This window comes from Equus caballus, unplaced genomic scaffold, assembly GCF_041296265.1.
Source record: "Equus caballus isolate H_3958 breed thoroughbred unplaced genomic scaffold, TB-T2T haplotype2-0000673, whole genome shotgun sequence".
In the NCBI taxonomy this organism is placed as follows: Eukaryota; Metazoa; Chordata; class Mammalia; order Perissodactyla; family Equidae; genus Equus; species Equus caballus.
Window position 1 is genome coordinate 27980 of NW_027221961.1, and position 8231 is coordinate 36210.

At 69.8% G+C, this 8231-nt stretch overlaps 1 non-coding gene across 1 annotated transcript; it reads left to right on the top strand.

Moving 5' to 3' along the window:
- Positions 1 to 4064: 4064 nt before the first annotated feature.
- Positions 4065 to 4183, top strand: LOC138922235 (5S ribosomal RNA). Its single transcript, XR_011435300.1, has one exon. It is a non-coding gene; the product is annotated as a 5S ribosomal RNA (ribosomal RNA).
- Positions 4184 to 8231: the final 4048 nt, after the last annotated feature.

Sequence of the window (8231 nt, forward strand, 5' to 3'; positions counted from 1 at the left end):
TTTGCCTCCCTCGCCTTTTGCCGCCTCCGGCCTCCGTCCTCCGCGGACGCCCCCCACCCCTCCAGCCAGCCCTCCCCCACCCCCCCCGCCACCCTCCGCACCGCGGGCCCGCCGGCGCCGCCCATGGGCAGGGCCCAACCCCTCCCCGCCACAGCCCAACCCTTCCAGCTCGCGGCCCCACCCGAACCCAGGGCCAATCGGGGCCAGCCCGGCGGGACCGGGACCGGGACCGGGACCGGGACCCCGACGCCGCACACGCCGCCCGCCGGCTCCCTCTGGCCTCGGCCTCTTCCCACCCGCTCGGCTCCCGCTCCGGTGACACCCCAGCCCTTCCCTCGGCGCCCCGCCCCCGCCGCCCCAGCCGCCGGGTAGAGTCGTCCTGTCAGGTGGAACGGATTCCACGGCGGTGCCGGGAGGCCCAAACGGGTCCCAAAGCGACCAGCCCCGCCCACCGAGGAAAGACACCTGGTCAGGCTTTTCCAGACACCGCCCGCTTCTCCAAGGACAGGGCGGACTGGGTTAGAGAGGCGCGTCTCGGGCACCTCACCCAAGACGGGATGGCTTCTGCCTTTGCTGGCGTCTGTGCCGCTGCAGGTCATCTTCTAAAACCTGGTACCCGCTCGCTTGTCCTTGAGAGGCTCATTCACAATCAACACTCCTTTCCCGACCTAAGTTTGTCCCTGTCAGTTTGTCTCGCTTTTCCTTCCAGAAGCCCCCTTCCCGGGGTGGGGGGGAGGGGGGGAGGTGGTGGGGGGGTAGGGGGGTGGGTGGGTCTGAGTTTCAAGCTCCACCTGACTGGGATCCCATTCTGCTTTCGCCTTCGGGCGGTCCTGCCTCGCTTGGAAACGCTGCTACGTTGCTCCTGGTGGATGAGCTTGCGTTCGTTTTGAGTTTGAGAACGCTGGATGCAAAGATGAGGAGTCTTGATGGCTGAGGCTTTTGGTGTCCCCTCACTCGGGGGCCTCCCTCTCTTCCCGCCTCCCCCCGCCTCCCCACCCACCCCCTCACACCCGACCCCTACCACCCCAGGGCCCCGGCCGGGCCCCGCCCCTCCAGGCCGCATCTGTCAGAGGGAGTTGAAAAGCCTCCTGACAGGACACGTCCTCCCTCAGCAGCCAGCCCTTCCTGGCTCCCTGGCTTCAGCTTTCCGTTCGCGTGGCTCGGGCAGCCTTTCGCATCTTCTTTGCACCTGCCTGTGTTTGCAACAGAGGACCGTGGCCAAGGGATCCAGGAAACCGGGAGGAGAGCTGGCTTCCGGGGAGGCGAATGGGAAGGACAGGGAGGCAGAGAGGGAGCCTTGCCTCAGAGAACGGACTTTGAACCCCCGAAGGGAAAAGTCCTCCAGATAAACCACGTCTTCCCCACCGAATCCAAGAGCCATACTCGCTCGCTGTGGAAAAATGGGGACATCCCGGTCAAAGCAGGACGAGAGAGGACCCAAAGCTCCCTCCTCTCCCCGTTCAGCCATCGTCGTCCTGGGAGGGAGTCTCTCCGCGGTTCGCTTCTCCTGCCGGCCCCGTTTCCCCTCCTGCCAACCCAGCGCCTCTATCGCCTGCTCCTCGCTTCCTCGGGCTGCGGGCTGCGGGCTGCGGGCTGCGGGCTGCGGGCTGCGGGATGGGGGGGGAGGGGCGGTGCGCGTCGCTCCCTGCCAGCTCGTGCCCGGGGTGGTTCTGACGGGTCCCCGGATCTGATCTCCGAGGAGCACCTTCTGCGGGGAGAAGCGGGACTGCGTCCCTGTCAGTTTCCCGGAGCGCGGGACCGGAGCCTTGCCCCGAAACGCAGGCTCGGGAGACCGAAGTCCTGAGCTGAAACCCAAGGGCCGCCGTCTCCCGCGAGTGACGTGCCCTCCCTGAGCTGCGCTTTCCTCATCTGGTGCGAGGGGGTCCTGGAGTTCGTGCCTCCTTGCGGGGGCGAGTGCTGGTGAGAACGCAAGCGGGAAACACGGAGCGGACCGCTCAGCACGGAGCGCGGCCTCGGTGGGGGCCCGGGCCTCGGCCGCCGTCCTTCCCCACGAGCCTACTTCTTGCCGCCGAGGCTCATCCAGCACCCAGGGATCGATCGCCTGGCTGCTTCCGGCCAGACACTCTCCTAGGTGCTGGCCACCCAGCAGCCGAGAACGCGGGTGCCAATCTCGGCCTCCGGGGCGTTCGCCTCCTCGCCTCTGGGGCCGCAAGACCAGCGGTGTGCCTACGCATGCCGGCGAGAGGTGGCAGAACCTGACGAGGACACGTGCCGTGGAAAATGGAGAGCTTGGCGCCCCGGAGGGCCTCGTCGGACGTCTGTGGATGGCCGTCGCTCTCTTTGCCGAAGCCCGCCCCCTGCCCGTCTTCTCTCCGTCCCAGGGTCCCCTTTCCAGTGGGACGCAAGAAGGCCCACAGGGCCCAAACGCTGGAGACGGGCAGCGCACACAGCGCGCCCTGGGTCCCGGGGGGTGCGGCGGGAAAGCCTTGCGGCACAGAACCCTGAAGCCCAGAGGTCTCGAGACAGGGAGAGCCGGGACGTCGGCAGGCACCGATGGGCCTTCGGACGCGACTCTTCCTCCCCGTCGTCACACCGTGCTGCTCCTCCCTCCGTCCTGGGCGCGAGCGCGCTCTTGGGAAAACGGAGGCGCCTTCGTCGGTGACCTAGCGGGCGGGAGATCCCGGGCAACGTCCCCAGCGGCACTTGAGCAGAACGGGGACGCTGCGGTCGGTCGTCGGGGAGGGGCTTCTACATGTCTGGTAGATGGAGCTGCTTTCTCGTGCCAAGTTCTCTGGGCCCTGACTTTTCTGCCTGCTCCTTCTATCACCTCAGTAAGGTCGGGGGTGCCCGGCAGAAAGAGGAAAAGAGCCAGAGTGAAGAAGCGGAGAGAAAGGAACACGCAAACCCGGACGCGCACACACACAGGCACACAGACACACAGGCGCGCGCGCGCGCGCACACACACACACACACACACACGCCTACACACCCACTCGCACAACACGCACACGCACACGCACACGCACACGCAAGCGCAGACAGAGCGCGCCAGCGAGCTCCGGTGCCTGTCTGTGGTTCCTGGGCGATGGCGGGGCAGCGATGCCGGGAGCCCGGGACTCCTGAGAGCCTGTCTGCGCGGCCTAGGGCCCCAGGGGTGATCGCCAGCCCCGGGGCCCCTGCCTCCTGGCCCGGGCCCAGCTCCAGCACCACCGCCCTCCTGGGGGGGAAGCGAGCTCTTGGGCAGAGCCTCTCTGGGTCAGGGTGGGTGTCTGTCTAGGTCCGTGTCTTGGATCCTCTCCGTGTCGCCGTTTCTCTGTTTCTCCGTGTCTCTGTCTCTGTCTCTGTCTCTGGGTCTCTGGGCTGGCGCCAGCAGGAGCTGTCCAGGGTCCCCGCGAGGGGCGGGTTGGGGGCGGGGTGCCGGTCTCCTGGGCGGCGCTGGCGGGGGGAAGGGTGGCCGCCCCGCCTCCCCGCGCCCTCAGGGGCAGCGCGGCGGGCTTCCGCTGACGCCCTCTGGTCGCGCCGGTGGCTCCGCCTGGGTTTGGGCAAGTCGGGGCCCGGCCGGCGCCGCAGAGGTCAGGGCTCCCGCTGGGAGGCCCCTCGGGCCGGAGGGGACTCAGAGGAGCACGGGCCCGGCGGCCCGACGCCCCGACGCCTCGGGCCAAGTGCCCCGCGCCCCCCACCTCCCAGCAGCCGCATCTCCTGCGACCCATCGCCGGATCCGAGCGGCCAGGGCGGCCTGGAGTGTTCCCGGGCCGCGAGGGGAGAGCGCCCAGCCAGGCGCCCCGCCCCCATCCCCGCCCCCACCACCCCTCGTTTCCCACCGCCGCCCGCCCCGCCCCGCCTCCTCGCACCCCGGGCTGCTCCAGGCCTCCGCGCCCTGGGAGGGCAGCAGGGCGGGGCAGCGCAGGGTTTGGCTGGCCCGCTGGCCGCGCCCGAGGCGGCCGCGGCGGGAGGCAGCAGCGGGAGGAAGGCGGCAGGCCGAGCGCGGGCGCAGGGGGCGCCGGCGGCGGCGGGTGCGCGTCACAGAGGCCTGGGCGCGCGCGCGAGCCGCGGGCCGGGCGACGCGGCGCGGCTTCTTAGGGGCGCCGGCGGCAGGCGCCAGCGTCTACGGCCATACCACCCTGAACGCGCCCGATCTCGTCTGATCTCGGAAGCTAAGCAGGGTCGGGCCTGGTTAGTACTTGGATGGGAGACCGCCTGGGAATACCGGGTGCTGTAGGCTTTTGCCTCCCTCGCCTTTTGCCGCCTCCGGCCTCCGTCCTCCGCGGACGCCCCCCACCCCTCCAGCCAGCCCTCCCCCACCCCCCCCGCCACCCTCCGCACCGCGGGCCCGCCGGCGCCGCCCATGGGCAGGGCCCAACCCCTCCCCGCCACAGCCCAACCCTTCCAGCTCGCGGCCCCACCCGAACCCAGGGCCAATCGGGGCCAGCCCGGCGGGACCGGGACCGGGACCGGGACCGGGACCCCGACGCCGCACACGCCGCCCGCCGGCTCCCTCTGGCCTCGGCCTCTTCCCACCCGCTCGGCTCCCGCTCCGGTGACACCCCAGCCCTTCCCTCGGCGCCCCGCCCCCGCCGCCCCAGCCGCCGGGTAGAGTCGTCCTGTCAGGTGGAACGGATTCCACGGCGGTGCCGGGAGGCCCAAACGGGTCCCAAAGCGACCAGCCCCGCCCACCGAGGAAAGACACCTGGTCAGGCTTTTCCAGACACCGCCCGCTTCTCCAAGGACAGGGCGGACTGGGTTAGAGAGGCGCGTCTCGGGCACCTCACCCAAGACGGGATGGCTTCTGCCTTTGCTGGCGTCTGTGCCGCTGCAGGTCATCTTCTAAAACCTGGTACCCGCTCGCTTGTCCTTGAGAGGCTCATTCACAATCAACACTCCTTTCCCGACCTAAGTTTGTCCCTGTCAGTTTGTCTCGCTTTTCCTTCCAGAAGCCCCCTTCCCGGGGTGGGGGGGAGGGGGGGAGGTGGTGGGGGGGTAGGGGGGTGGGTGGGTCTGAGTTTCAAGCTCCACCTGACTGGGATCCCATTCTGCTTTCGCCTTCGGGCGGTCCTGCCTCGCTTGGAAACGCTGCTACGTTGCTCCTGGTGGATGAGCTTGCGTTCGTTTTGAGTTTGAGAACGCTGGATGCAAAGATGAGGAGTCTTGATGGCTGAGGCTTTTGGTGTCCCCTCACTCGGGGGCCTCCCTCTCTTCCCGCCTCCCCCCGCCTCCCCACCCACCCCCTCACACCCGACCCCTACCACCCCAGGGCCCCGGCCGGGCCCCGCCCCTCCAGGCCGCATCTGTCAGAGGGAGTTGAAAAGCCTCCTGACAGGACACGTCCTCCCTCAGCAGCCAGCCCTTCCTGGCTCCCTGGCTTCAGCTTTCCGTTCGCGTGGCTCGGGCAGCCTTTCGCATCTTCTTTGCACCTGCCTGTGTTTGCAACAGAGGACCGTGGCCAAGGGATCCAGGAAACCGGGAGGAGAGCTGGCTTCCGGGGAGGCGAATGGGAAGGACAGGGAGGCAGAGAGGGAGCCTTGCCTCAGAGAACGGACTTTGAACCCCCGAAGGGAAAAGTCCTCCAGATAAACCACGTCTTCCCCACCGAATCCAAGAGCCATACTCGCTCGCTGTGGAAAAATGGGGACATCCCGGTCAAAGCAGGACGAGAGAGGACCCAAAGCTCCCTCCTCTCCCCGTTCAGCCATCGTCGTCCTGGGAGGGAGTCTCTCCGCGGTTCGCTTCTCCTGCCGGCCCCGTTTCCCCTCCTGCCAACCCAGCGCCTCTATCGCCTGCTCCTCGCTTCCTCGGGCTGCGGGCTGCGGGCTGCGGGCTGCGGGCTGCGGGCTGCGGGATGGGGGGGGAGGGGCGGTGCGCGTCGCTCCCTGCCAGCTCGTGCCCGGGGTGGTTCTGACGGGTCCCCGGATCTGATCTCCGAGGAGCACCTTCTGCGGGGAGAAGCGGGACTGCGTCCCTGTCAGTTTCCCGGAGCGCGGGACCGGAGCCTTGCCCCGAAACGCAGGCTCGGGAGACCGAAGTCCTGAGCTGAAACCCAAGGGCCGCCGTCTCCCGCGAGTGACGTGCCCTCCCTGAGCTGCGCTTTCCTCATCTGGTGCGAGGGGGTCCTGGAGTTCGTGCCTCCTTGCGGGGGCGAGTGCTGGTGAGAACGCAAGCGGGAAACACGGAGCGGACCGCTCAGCACGGAGCGCGGCCTCGGTGGGGGCCCGGGCCTCGGCCGCCGTCCTTCCCCACGAGCCTACTTCTTGCCGCCGAGGCTCATCCAGCACCCAGGGATCGATCGCCTGGCTGCTTCCGGCCAGACACTCTCCTAGGTGCTGGCCACCCAGCAGCCGAGAACGCGGGTGCCAATCTCGGCCTCCGGGGCGTTCGCCTCCTCGCCTCTGGGGCCGCAAGACCAGCGGTGTGCCTACGCATGCCGGCGAGAGGTGGCAGAACCTGACGAGGACACGTGCCGTGGAAAATGGAGAGCTTGGCGCCCCGGAGGGCCTCGTCGGACGTCTGTGGATGGCTGTCGCTCTCTTTGCCGAAGCCCGCCCCCTGCCCGTCTTCTCTCCGTCCCAGGGTCCCCTTTCCAGTGGGACGCAAGAAGGCCCACAGGGCCCAAACGCTGGAGACGGGCAGCGCACACAGCGCGCCCTGGGTCCCGGGGGGTGCGGCGGGAAAGCCTTGCGGCACAGAACCCTGAAGCCCAGAGGTCTCGAGACAGGGAGAGCCGGGACGTCGGCAGGCACCGACGGGCCTTCGGACGCGACTCTTCCTCCCCGTCGTCACACCGTGCTGCTCCTCCCTCCGTCCTGGGCGCGAGCGCGCTCTTGGGAAAACGGAGGCGCCTTCGTCGGTGACCTAGCGGGCGGGAGATCCCGGGCAACGTCCCCAGCGGCACTTGAGCAGAACGGGGACGCTGCGGTCGGTCGTCGGGGAGGGGCTTCTACATGTCTGGTAGATGGAGCTGCTTTCTCGTGCCAAGTTCTCTGGGCCCTGACTTTTCTGCCTGCTCCTTCTATCACCTCAGTAAGGTCGGGGGTGCCCGGCAGAAAGAGGAAAAGAGCCAGAGTGAAGAAGCGGAGAGAAAGGAACACGCAAACCCGGACGCGCACACACACAGGCACACAGACACACAGGCGCGCGCGCGCACACACACACACACACACACACGCCTACACACCCACTCGCACAACACGCACACGCACACGCAAGCGCAGACAGAGCGCGCCAGCGAGCTCCGGTGCCTGTCTGTGGTTCCTGGGCGATGGCGGGGCAGCGATGCCGGGAGCCCGGGACTCCTGAGAGCCTGTCTGCGCGGCCTAGGGCCCCAGGGGTGATCGCCAGCCCCGGGGCCCCTGCCTCCTGGCCCGGGCCCAGCTCCAGCACCACCGCCCTCCTGGGGGGGAAGCGAGCTCTTGGGCAGAGCCTCTCTGGGTCAGGGTGGGTGTCTGTCTAGGTCCGTGTCTTGGATCCTCTCCGTGTCGCCGTTTCTCTGTTTCTCCGTGTCTCTGTCTCTGTCTCTGTCTCTGGGTCTCTGGGCTGGCGCCAGCAGGAGCTGTCCAGGGTCCCCGCGAGGGGCGGGTTGGGGGCGGGGTGCCGGTCTCCTGGGCGGCGCTGGCGGGGGGAAGGGTGGCCGCCCCGCCTCCCCGCGCCCTCAGGGGCAGCGCGGCGGGCTTCCGCTGACGCCCTCTGGTCGCGCCGGTGGCTCCGCCTGGGTTTGGGCAAGTCGGGGCCCGGCCGGCGCCGCAGAGGTCAGGGCTCCCGCTGGGAGGCCCCTCGGGCCGGAGGGGACTCAGAGGAGCACGGGCCCGGCGGCCCGACGCCCCGACGCCTCGGGCCAAGTGCCCCGCGCCCCCCACCTCCCAGCAGCCGCATCTCCTGCGACCCATCGCCGGATCCGAGCGGCCAGGGCGGCCTGGAGTGTTCCCGGGCCGCGAGGGGAGAGCGCCCAGCCAGGCGCCCCGCCCCCATCCCCGCCCCCACCACCCCTCGTTTCCCACCGCCGCCCGCCCCGCCCCGCCTCCTCGCACCCCGGGCTGCTCCAGGCCTCCGCGCCCTGGGAGGGCAGCAGGGCGGGGCAGCGCAGGGTTTGGCTGGCCCGCTGGCCGCGCCCGAGGCGGCCGCGGCGGGAGGCAGCAGCGGGAGGAAGGCGGCAGGCCGAGCGCGGGCGCAGGGGGCGCCGGCGGCGGCGGGTGCGCGTCACAGAGGCCTGGGCGCGCGCGCGAGCCGCGGGCCGGGCGACGCGGCGCGGCTTCTTAGGGGCGCCGGCGGCAGGCGCCAGC